The sequence below is a fragment of the Vicugna pacos genome, chromosome 11, assembly GCF_048564905.1.
Source record: "Vicugna pacos chromosome 11, VicPac4, whole genome shotgun sequence".
Lineage (NCBI taxonomy): Eukaryota > Metazoa > Chordata > Mammalia > Artiodactyla > Camelidae > Vicugna > Vicugna pacos.
Genome location: NC_132997.1, coordinates 55,308,574 through 55,321,337, shown reverse-complemented (window position 1 = coordinate 55,321,337; position 12,764 = coordinate 55,308,574). Strand labels below are relative to the sequence as shown.

The following is a 12,764-nucleotide window of genomic DNA, read 5'->3' as shown; positions in this document are numbered from 1 at the left end:
TGATTGTTATTATTCTAGAACAAGTTTTTCCCTACTTATATTAAATCTTAGTAGTTTTATACATATAACAAGCAATCTTCTAATAATCCCGAGAGCAAATCAGTTGCAATTTCTCAGATCTTCCTCTGTTTTTTCTCTCTTTAACTTATGGTATGTTCTTTTATAATTTTAAACCACAGGGCTTTTTGAAATGTTCATTTTTTATGGGTTACATTGTGTTTGCTACTATATATAGTCCATCAGAGTTATAAAGCAATGGTACTTGGATTTCTCTGTAAAGGGTAACTTTTATCTACATTTCATACATCTACTTCATTTCTTACGTATGTTTCCTGTTCCATCATATCCAGAGGTCATTGCTTTTTAACGTCTCCATTCAGTGTAGCTTTTTAAGTTAAACCAGAGGATGAGCATATTACTACTCTACTTAAAAATGAAAATCCTTTCAGTGGGAGCCTAGCCTCCTAAGAGATATCAAGATACTGTGTGCTTATAAAAATAGCATTTCATTCATCTATATACAATTATTTTTACTGTGTCCTATATCTACAATTCTAAGAGAAATAACTCATAATAAATACAATCCCTTATCATGATAAAAGATTGTTTAAAAAAAAAAAAACCTTTGCTAGCTACTGAGTTACTTCTGAAGTGACCTTATGACATTTTATCTTTCTCCTTCAATATTCTTACTTACTCATCAATCACTGTTTTCTTTCTGCTCAATGTCAGCGAGAAAAGGAGTGATGCAGTCACAAATAATGAATCATGAACAAGTTTTTGCCATTTATACCATAAATATGACAGTGCAGTTACTGCAGACAATGTTATTTCCAGTCTGCATTCCTGGACACGGAGGTCAGTAAAATTGCTGCTAGTCATAAAGCATGGACATGAGACATACTTGTGTGCAGTGAATCTTCTGACTGGAGAATGTATTACTTTTTCAGGGTGAGAAAAATCAACGCATCCACAACCTTTTGGGAGAAATTTGATTCTACTGTATTTTGAGTTCGTTCCTTACACGTCCTCTTCATGACTTCCTATTTGCCCCTAAGATTTGGTCTAGTTACTTTTTTCGCCACTACTAAATAAAGCTTTGTCTGGACTTTTCTACTTCCTTGATTGATAGTAAGTCTCCTAGTCAACCTCACCTCTTTGGCCACTCTCAGAAGCAAGCATAGCCCACAACATATTTTAATTGTTTTAAGTCTTGTACTGCTATGTATTATAAGAAAATAGCCAGTGGTTGTGACAAAGAGTCTCTTCTTGATCAAACTCTACTCAGACTCCTCTGAACTCTCTCCTCAACTAGGCCCTATATTTTAAGCTGTTTGTCTCTGAGTTGTCCAGTTTTAGCAAAACTCCTGCTAAGTCAATTTATCGATAACTAACATCATCGATAACTAATCCTCCTCAGATACTGATTGAGTATCAGCCTTCACCATCCCCTAGGTAACGTATGATTACCCGAGCCTGCTTTTAGGAAAAATCTTGTGAGCCAGCAGGCCCCCACCTCTGTCCCCAGTCCCACCGTTACTTACCACTGCGGTTTCTGCTAAGCAATTTTCTAACTACTGGTCTCCATCCTAGTCCTTGAATACAAATTCTCACTTTTTCTTGTTGTATCTGAAGTGGAGCACAATCTCTCTCCCTCACTGCAAAATTCCACTGCAGTGGTTCCCTAAACTTATTCTAACGGTCCTCCTGAGTAAAGTTTGCCTTACCATCTTTAACATGTGTCATGAATAACTTTAACAGTTAGAATAATATTTTTGCTTAATAGGATGAACACTGAAAAATCATTATAAAAATCTTTGAGTCTCAAATATCAGCTTTCCCCCAAATTTTCAGTCTTTTCTCTCATTCCCTTTGTAAAGCTTCTTCGATATCTATATTGAGTCTAAAAATACAGAAATACCTAGTGAAAAAAATTTTTTGAGCTATGCACTTCTTTAAGCCACATGTTTCATATTTCTCCTTTTACACTTTTAATTACCCTGGACAGCAAGAAAGTGTAGGCACTTAGCATGTTTTATGCACCCCAAGGTCAAATGGAGTTTATTCATTTATTCTTTTATTCTTGGTTCCCTTGGTGCATGCTATTCTATTTGACAAATAAATATTCTGGTTATCCCTCCTTTGCCCCCACCCTTTCTCACTAGCAGGATATTGCAGGGGTGTAAGGAGAACCTCACCCCTTCACAAGCCACAGTTTTTCTGATCCCATTCAATCACTGATAGCTTCTGTCTGGGGCTTCTCCCATGGCTCCAGAAACATGGGTTTTGGATGGTACCTTCACCCTGCCATGTCAGGACAGAAGATGGTAAGGACTATGTGCTTTATCATTACCCTATTGATTCTTTTAACCCTTGCCTTAAATTAGTTTCAGTTAAATTCTTTTGAATGTGCCATCTGTTTCAGAATAGAATAACACTGAAATATCTGGTATGCTCCTTCCTTTGCCCAATCTGGCCCTCTTCATATAATTAAATCCTCTTTTTAGTTTGATTTTAGCCCAGTCATTACTTTTTCAGGAAAGTTTTGTCTTATCTCTCAGACTAAAAATTTTCACTACTAATGCTCCTATGAAACACTCTAACTTTTCCTGTAAAGTTAAAATATTATATTCCTTTTGATAATTATGTTATTGTCTACCTCACTTAACCGTATTCGCTGTGAGAGGGGGGTCCAGGTCTCCCTGGCTCAATCATTATACTCGCAGGGTCTACCCATGCCTTCAGGCAGATTGTGGGTACTTAATAAATAATTTGAAAGGAAACTGAATAAGCAAATAAATTGCTATTCTGATTCAAGTTAACACGTGCTGTTTTCTCTCATATCAGCAACTCCCCAGGCATTTTCTTTCTTTTTGAATTAGTCAACTTGGGCCATTTGCTGACTTCTCTCCATTATGTTTCAGCAAAAGATATTTCTCAAAATAAAATAAAATTATTTTGAGGGAAAAAATAGGTTGTTTAGGCTAGCAAAGAAATCTTTAAAAAGATAACTGTACTCACTTGACTGTGGTAGTTTTACTGACCAAAATATTTCTCATATAAGCATCATTACTTAGAGTGGCTAAAGGCAAGTCTAGAAAAGCCTCAAGAAATTTCTGCCACGGAGACTGATGCAGCTTCCAGATCACTTGACCTTTCCAGATGCTTGTAAAGGTCAGGATGCAATTCCCTTGCAGCTCAGAAAATTAGCTTAGCTCTACCTAAAGTTTTGTCTCTGATATTTGAAATTAGCTAGAATGCTTTCTTCTTTTCCTTTTCCTTTTTCTAATAAGAGGAGCCTGTTTTTGTCTTGGCCACCCTGATAAAATTTTAAAATCCAGTAAATTTCTGAATAGGTATTTACATTCACAGCAAACACAGAAAATTCCCAGTGAGAGAAATGCTTGGTAGTATCAACAAGTTGCAAATGATTACCAATATTGCATCACTTATTAGCATAATTAAAATCACAGTCCTTATCTTGTATCTTATGTCCTCTTCAGTTTCTAAAACACCATTCCTAAATCATTTTTTACACCAAAAATAGTGATGCAATATTATAACGTATTTAATAATTATATATTAACATTAAAATGCTATATATTTTAAAGATGGTAGCTCTGATTTCTAATGCCAATTTTTATCTTTTCTCAGAGGAAATATTGACTAAACAACAAAGTTTTAAAAATTAACTTACACACCATCAGCAACAATAGTTGCATATGACTCATCTCTATATATTCGAACATATATTCACATTTTTTAAAAATAAAAATAACAATAGCTAGAGCTTATTATGTGTTGGTCATTTTCCATGAATTGAGGCAGGTACTTTACATGTTCACTCTCTGCTTGTCATTTAAAAAAACAATGAGTTTATCTCCACTTTATAGATGGAGGAGTAGAGCTTAGAAAACTAAACAATTTGTCTGAAATTGAAATATAGGTTTTCCTCAATCTACAGCTTCTTTCTGAGGCTGCCTGAGAAGAGTCTGAATAGCAGAACAAGAAGGTGACTAGACAGTGTGGAGGCTAAACAGGATCTGTAGGTTACAGGCCTGTGTTTCAATCACATCTCTATCAATACTTTCTAATGTGTCCTTGATAAATTGCTTAACTTCCCTGAATCTCAGATTCTTTTGTGGTGAAGTAGGCACAACATCTTTTTTTTTCATAGATTGCAAAGAAAACAAAACATAAAAAAAGAGAAAATGTACTTGATACATAGTAAGCTCCCAATATGCTAGTTATCTTTACTATTATTATTTTGTATTTCTTTCCCCAAGCCATGCCATTGAGCTATTAAAAACAGCTGCTGTTCAAATATCAGAAGTTTCCCCCATAAGATGTCTTGGCTTTATACTAGATGGCATAAGCACATTGCAACCCATTTCTCCTGTTGATTACACTAAAATCTCTGGACAAAATATATAAAGCAACTATCTGAAGGCTCTGAAAAGTAGGGGGGGAAAAAGCTAATGAGCAAAAGAATTTTGGAGAGGGAAAAATATGAAAAAGCAACTTTTACAGGGGTGAGTTTTCCATTTTCTCTCTTTTTTTTCCTTTCAACTTTTCCCACAATGGTTGGCCCAGTCATGGAGTTAAACAGCAGTGGTGGTGCCAAAGGCTAAAAACTTAAGGAAGCCTTTTTGTTCTGGCCAGATTCAGATAAATACCATTAGAAATACTCTGTTAATAGTATATAATTCATATACACAAAAGATACTGTTTTAATTCATTTATTAACTTTGGGATTCATTAGGTTAACACAGTTCATAACTATTTTTGGTTCCTGTTGATTTGCTTATTTTGAAGCAATTGACTAAAGTATGTGTAGAATTATTGGAGTGTGCAACTGCCCTGTAAAGGAATATCCCACTGTTTGAAAGCCACCAAAAGAAATATTATCATTGTCATAAAATATGACTTCTTATTATATAACGGGTTTCAGTCTAAGCACTTCAGAAAATTTAACTCACTGAATTTATACAAAAGGAACAAGTTATTATTTTCCCCAATTTACAGAAAATGAAACAGAGACATAGAGAAGTTAACTGCTCAGTGGTAATTATATGGTGAAGCCAAGATTTCAGAACAAAGCATCTGGAATCCAGAGTTCCTGATCTTATCTACTATACCAGACTGACTTAGGACAAGCCCGAGAGGAAGTCCAGTGCAGTTAAAATGCATTTTCTCTGCCTAACCAATGTCAATGTGATCTCAGACACATTAAGTGACCACTTTCAGCCAAGTTTCATTTTCTATAAAATGTGAAACTAAACTGCAGCAAAATTGATGAATTTTACAGCTATTTCTTTTACTTCTATATGATTCTATTTACTGTGTATTGAAAGTTCCTTATGAGCAGTTCATGCTATATAGACCTTATTCACTTTATCTTGCAAATGAGTTGTTAAACACTTAGTAAATATTTATTTTCTTAAAACCACGATGAAGTCTATGGGAAGTACACAGGAATCTTGATGGTCTTCACTTATCTAATGATGAAATTTGTGATTGATCAGGTGGAATAAGAAAACAGATCTGACTCCCCCTAAGTACTATCTCGCCACTGTTCTATCAACCATGATTGGAGAAACTCCTATTATATTTTGCTATACATATGTATACACACATACTGAAAACACACACACATACAAACATAAATATAGAAAACTATAAAAGACATATAAAATTAAATCATTTTATGGAAGATACCTGTAGTTAAGGGAATTATATCAATAGAAATATTTATTTTTCTGATGCACCTTAGGAGTCTTTTCAGGGACAGACCAACTACCAAACAAGAGTGGCTTTAATAGAAGTAGAGTTTAATAAAAGTTCCACTTAATGTAGAGAGTAGTTTATTAGTCATTAAATCATGTCAGTCATGGAAGTATGAATAAATAAAATCAATCTCAACTTTGTACAAATTAGAAAAAGGTGCTCTTTTGGTAAAATGACTTCAGAACATGTTACACGGATTAGCAAACAGAAGGTGGTTGACATTTTATTCCCTAAGCCCTCCAGGCCAAGCACTTTTGTGCAGGGCAAATACTGTACAACTGTATTTGACAGCCTTAGTCAATATTAAAGACCAGGCTGGTTACTTTGTCCCCAGTATCAAAAGTTGGTTTCTTTTAAATGTAAATTCAGAAGTGAATGGAGTAGGAGCAAATGGGTATTCATCTGTGATTTTAATCGATAGGGGCCAATTTCTGTGATACATAGGTGGCATGGCAAAGTTCGGTTAGGACTTAGCAATATCCTGAAAGAAGTCAAAGTCAAGCAGGGCCGAGACCTAAATCATTTGCTAACATCTGAGAAGAATTATAGAATGTCAGAGAAGGAAAATTTCTTAGAGATACTCATATGCACTTCTTTGTTAAATAGTACATGAAGGAAATTAAATCTAAATATGTTTGGAGACTTTCCTAAGACCAGTGATGCCACAAAGACCTTGCAAATGATGGACCCACGTCTCAGTGTATTGTAGTGAATATATAGGAGATAAAAACTATAGAAGCATGAGTAAATTTAGCATCACAAATCTTTCCCCTTTTGTGTCAGCTGAAGTCATTTTTTTTTCTGCAAATAAGAGATATTCCAAATGTGACTAATGGCCCCATTCACTGACAGATTCATTCAATAGGTATTTAGTAAGTGCTTACCAGTGCATTCATCTTGTTTTTAATGGTATGGACATCACTTTAGGGTATAGGCATCACCACCTAAACACTGGCCATGTTGATTATACAATACAACTCTTAGGCCAACTAAATAAAGAGTATCTATTGAATACACAGGGCTACCATACAGCCTTATTCATCTTATGTTCCTATCCTTGTTTCTCTTTCTTCACAGTACAGCATCACAACTTAGAGCATCCTGTCTCTTACATACCTCATATTCACACTCATCATTTTATGTTCCTCCCTCAGAATCAAAATTGACAACAATTTTTCGGTATCTAGACCCAGGGAAATCCCTGGGTGTCCTTTCTATAACACAATGCCATCTCCTAGAAGTCAGATCTTTGTTTTACAACAATTACATTTTTCTAGTAGCTATGCTAACTTAAAGCATACTTGAAGAGAAACTGTAAGTGGAAAAAGGTACTTTGTCCACAGTGCTCCTCTTTATTCAGGCTTTGTCAAGAGGCTCCTTTCTCTCGGAATACTTTTCATTTCCTATCTTACTTAAACATAAAATAAAATAAAATGACTATGTTTGCGCTGTGGGTGGAAAAACTAATCTTTAGCATATGGTCTCATCACAGATTGCAACAGTGTTATTTCTCAGAATCAACCGAGGCTCGGCAATCAGTCCTTCTATGAGTTTGATTATCTCTAGGGAACCAAGACAAAGCAAATTTTGAAGATTCTATTGGCAAGTAAGCAAAGGTGATAGAATGATCAGAAACTTCAGTTTTCTCAAATTTTAATCCTTAGTCCAAAATTAATCTCTGAGTTACAATATTGTCCTATTCTTTTTACCAGGGTCAGAAAGCTTTGCTGATTAAGTGCTAGACTGACATTCCTGCAAACAGAAAGCATTCCTGTTTTCTCTTGCCTCTGGCATCTTCAAGTGCCTGTCTGTTCTATGTGAGGATATATAGTAATTGATTGCCAGGGAACTACTTACACTCGCACATTATGCCATTTTTAGAGGAACTGACATTTCAAATACATTTATTCAGAAAATAAATCGACTCCTCACATTGTTAACAAATATTAGTTGAAATTACAGGTTTAAGGAACTACCACACACAAACTTCATGGTGCTATGAAGAAGGATTTATTAAAGTAAATAGAAACTGGTCAGTTCAGATGATTCAGAGCCAGACGGATCAGCAAGACTGTACAAGAAATGTGAAACACCCTAAGTTTCATCAGAAGCCACAGTGGTGGATGATAATGTTGGGGTAAGGGAGGAATACATATATAGACTTCTCTAATCATAACAGTTTCTGTTAAGTTCCAGACATAAGTCATCCTAAATATAACCATAGACCACCTCATCTGGCCCTGATATAGCTTATCAATCTTAGATGTATCTGTATGATATCATATATATCAGAACTGAAAGGTACAGAATATAATCATAGTCAAATTTCCAATATTTAGGCCAATTTCCCAGGTGTCCCCATTTAACTAGTCAGTTTTCTTTCTTTTTTTTTTTTTTTTTAATTCTGTGCTTTTCAACGTTTTGATAGGAAATCCTGCCTCAGCTCCAATTCCAGGTAACTTGGTACGGGTTATAATTATGACTTTGTTATGATTAGCAACAAACTAAGCATTTACTGGGCTTCTAGGAGATAAAAGAAGGGACATTATCTTCTTAAATCATATCCTTTCTATGGAAGTTAAAAGGATAATAAAGGGACATTATTACAGCTCTATGGTGTTCATGACATTCTGACAAAAATATTGAAATTTTGTGAGGAGTCAGAACAGGTTTGTCAAACACTCAAACACAAGTCATCATATTTATCCATAAATAAATTAAAAGTAAGTACAAATAAATGTGTTAGATTTCATGTAGATATTTAGAACATATTATGCACAGCAGATGTAATGTTAAGTCCTGCATAGGCTATAATAATATACATACAGTGTGGTAAAGAAGATAAATTCATAATATGCTATATATCAAAATAGTGAGCAATAAATGTCAAATGACATAGAAGAAGTCCCCTGACATTTCAAAATACAAGATCATATCTACTTGGCAAGAATTAGAGAAATGATACGTTTGAGGAAGACAAATGTGGAGATTGTTCACATACATGACAAGCAACTACTTTTAATCTTCTTTTATTTCTGATATTATTAATTTGTGCTCATTTTTTCTTAGTTGGCATAGCTACAGGCTTATCAATTTCACTGATCTTTTCAAACAATCAGCCTTCGGTTTCACTGGTTTTCTGTATTACTTTTCTGTTTTCAATTTTATTGATTTCTGTTCTATTTTTTTAAGCCTCATTTTCCTCATCTCTAAAAAAAAAATAATGCATGAAAAGCACTTAGCAGCACCTGGCATGTTAGAAACAATAAATGTTAGTAATTATTGTTACTATCAGGCCTCGTTAAGAAGAACAGAGTGCTCTGAGGTATTTCAAAAATTGTTTTTCCCTCTTCCTCTTGAGAGACGCAGGAAGGGAATTTTCTTGGATATTTACTGTGAGGATCTGGTGGAGCTCTTGAAGGTAAATCTCACAATATTGTGAGGGTCCCCTTATAACTGCATTCCCCTTGGAGTTTTTAACATTTAGAATGGCAGCACTGAGCCTCCAGCCATCAGTTAATTTCAATTAAGATTTTTTTTTTTTCCTTCCCCCCATGCTGGTTCCCATAGAGGATTCAGCTCTGAAGATCTGCTTTGGTAAGCCATGACTTCCTAGATTTGCCTGCCTGTCTATCCAATCTTGGGGCTAATATTTTTGACCTGTGCCCTCCCCTCTCTTATAGATCCAGGTAAAGTTGTTGACTTTTCAGTCTGTTTAGCTTTTTACTTGTTGTTAGGACAGAGTGGCTACTTCCAAGCTTTTTTATAGGTAAGATTGGAAACCAGAACTCATTACAAGCATTTTTAACTCATTTTTGAGATCATTTCTAAAAAATAGATACTTCTTTCTAAGTATTTCTAATTATATTTTACAAGCAACACAGTTTAATCAAATTTATAACATTTCTTATAGATTTAAACAACTTAGTATTTTACTACCATGACTTTCATTCCTAGTGGCTAGAATCCCTTTATCTGACTCTTAGTCAAATTAATACATACCATCGATTTTGTTTCTTTTCATTGAAGAATTGGTATTTTGGTGGAATGAAGAGTGAGATGAAATCGGTCATAATTTTACTTAAACCTGCTGCATTTAGCTTTTCAAAACCTGTAATCACTTAGACAACAGTGGATTTGCAAATACAAGATGATTAAATTAATGCCATTTTAGATGCTACAGAGTCAAAACACAGGCAATAGCAAACATCATTTGGTGTCCTCCTCATAGATAATCTTCATATTTTCCTCAGGATTTTGCTATTTATTCTGCATCAGAATCTGCCACTCTATGTTTTTTCCATTCACACCTCATTCTGCATTTTTCCTTTCCACTGTGACTGTCACTAAGTGTATCACAACTGTATGAAACTGACATCATTAGACCAAAGGCCAGGGCAACAGTATGGCCTTCCATGTGAAACTGTCATCTCTATAATACATGACACATAGGTAAAAGGTCCATAGAGTCTTCAAAGTAGATTAAAAAAATAAGACAAGAAAAAGACAACCACAGTAACAGAAATCAGTTCTACCTTTCACAAAATACTGTATGTTTATAAATAATTATTAAAGCCATAATAATGATGATATACATAATAATGAGAAGAAAGACTGGGAAGCTTTTTTTTCTCCCCTTGGGATAGGGTTCTTTAGTTGAAGTAAGAAGGAGAAAAATAAATAAACCTCACAAAGTCAGGAGAGAAAGAGAAAATGGTGCTGACCTTGTCAGGCTGCCTGAGCTGGGGCACAGGCTGGGAAGTATTACGCCTCCCCTCCAACCTAGGAAAAGGGGTAAACTGGGCTCTGGGAGGGAGGATACACAAAAGGCCTTTCTTCTCCCCTCACCCACACCCCCTGCCCCAGCTGCAGTGGTCTCAGTGGCCTGAGGGCCCCACAGCTGAGGCAGCTTTTCTACATCAGTGTGCATCCCCCACGGGCAGGAGGCATGACGGACCACTCAGCCTAGGATTCTGGGAGAGGCTGTTCCCAGGAAGCTGGAACTAGTGCCAGGTTCTTTACCAGGGAAAACAAACTAGTTACAAAATGATAAAAAAGGAGCAAAATCAATCCAATGATTATTAAATTATAAGGGAATGGATTGGTTAAGAGGTAAAATAACCATCCAAAAATTACATGAAAGTATAAATAGTACAGACAAAGCTGTTAAACCAGATAATTATACTGGCTTTGAATTCTGACCCCAGTTCATAATTATTGGCCCAGGTTAAGAAAATCTGTAATTATTTATAATGCCTTACATTTATATAGCAATTATACTTCACAAACATTTTAATTAAGAAAAGTTATATTCTCATTTTACATGTTAAAAAATAGAAAAAAGAGACAGTTACATTTTGACTTAGGAGTCATACTTAGTGACAGAGGTGGGCTCAGAACTCAGGATGTTGGATTCTCAGCCCAATATCTGTTACAGTGCATCCCATAATAGTATGCCTAATTCTTCTAATTCATCTCCACACATCATGGCCAATCCTTCACTAAACACCCCTATCGGGGAAGCTACTTAGAAAGGATCTGGGTACTTGTAAAGGATCTGGACCCTGCATGTCATCTGTCAAGGAATTCTGGTACCATGCAATCATTGCTTGCTAGTGAGAATTTTGACAGTCTTATTTCTGAGCAGGAAGATTTATATGAAATTGAGTATCTTGAATAATTTTTTACACCAGTAAATTTTTTATATCCAATAGTTAGAAATGTGGAAAAAGTATTTTCCTATTTTTGACAGATTCTAGGTAGATATAAATTTAAATTGGAGTTCGGAGACTAACATGTATTTATACATGCATAATTGTTTACCTAGTATAAAGTGTGAATATAAATTCAGCTAAACATTCAGGAAGGTATTAAATCATTAGACTCAAAGAGCTTTTTAACTATTCCTCGAACATCTCTCTTTAATGAGTTAGTAAAATATTAAATATCATCATTGCAATTTCTTATTCTTATTCTTACTCATTCAAAAATGAGAACAATTTGTACACACCTGTCTTTGATTTTTCCAACCAAGCTCACACAGACACACAGAAACACACGCACACATACAAACTGAAATTAATGAAACTCTTCCATTAGTTATTTTTAATGAATACTTACTTTTAGCATTAAAAATCATGTTTCCTTTTTAAAACCTTGTTAACTAACTACAGTTTTTAACAAATTACATTTTTCTTTTCTTCATGAGTCAGCTATGGCCACCGAACTATAATTTACTGACAGACGGTTTTCTAAAGACACAAAAGAGATTCAAATTGAGCACAGTAAAGAAAGGGCTCTAAAGTCAGAGCAGGTATAATACACTGACTGCTCACACCAACACTTCGTACGTACTACAGTTAAAGCTGAGGTAAGGTAGGGGACAAAGGTTTCACAGGGAAGGAGTTACACATTACCTCTCCTCATCCGCGGTTTCACTCCCCTTGGTTTCAGTTACCTGTGGTCAACCGTGGTCTGAAAATATTACATGGAAAATTCCGGAAATAAGCTGTTCGTTCCTACCTTTTCAAATGCGCGCCATTCTGAGTCGCGCCGTGAAATGCCCTGCAGTCTCGCGCGACTTCGTCCTGCTCCAGAAGCGGGCTGCTCTGCCCAGCATATCCCGCCCTTCGCTTAGTCACAGACTGTTGCTGACGCTGTGCTCGCATTCGAGTGACTCTTACAAGGGTCCCAAGCGTGAGAGTAGAGATGCCAGCAATTTGGATACGTCAAAGAGAGGCTGTGAAGTGCTTCGTTTAAATGACAAGGTGTACGTTCTCGACTTAAGGAAAGGAAAAAAAAAAAAGCTTACGCTGAAGTTGCTCTCATCAACGGTAAGAACAAATCTTCTATCTATGAAATTGTGAGGAAGGAAAAAGAAATTTGTGCTAGCTTCATGGTCATAACTGTCAAACCGAAAAAGTTACGGCCACAGTGCGTCCTGAGTACTTAAGGTAGAAAAGGCATTACATTTGTCC

At 35.6% G+C, this 12,764-nt stretch overlaps 1 long non-coding RNA gene across 3 annotated transcripts in view; it reads right to left on the bottom strand.

Moving 5' to 3' along the window:
• The window catches only part of LOC140699328 (uncharacterized), a 115,962-nt gene extending 103,578 nt beyond the window's left edge, over positions 1-12,384 (bottom strand). For 2 of the 3 annotated variants that reach the window (XR_012077404.1, XR_012077406.1), the window contains exon 1: positions 12,204-12,270. This is a non-coding gene — a long non-coding RNA (uncharacterized lncRNA). Of the gene's footprint in view, positions 1-12,203; positions 12,271-12,309 lie in introns of those variants that run through there. The other variant, XR_012077405.1, reaches the window with a different exon arrangement.
• Between the last annotated feature and the right edge of the window lie 380 nt (positions 12,385-12,764).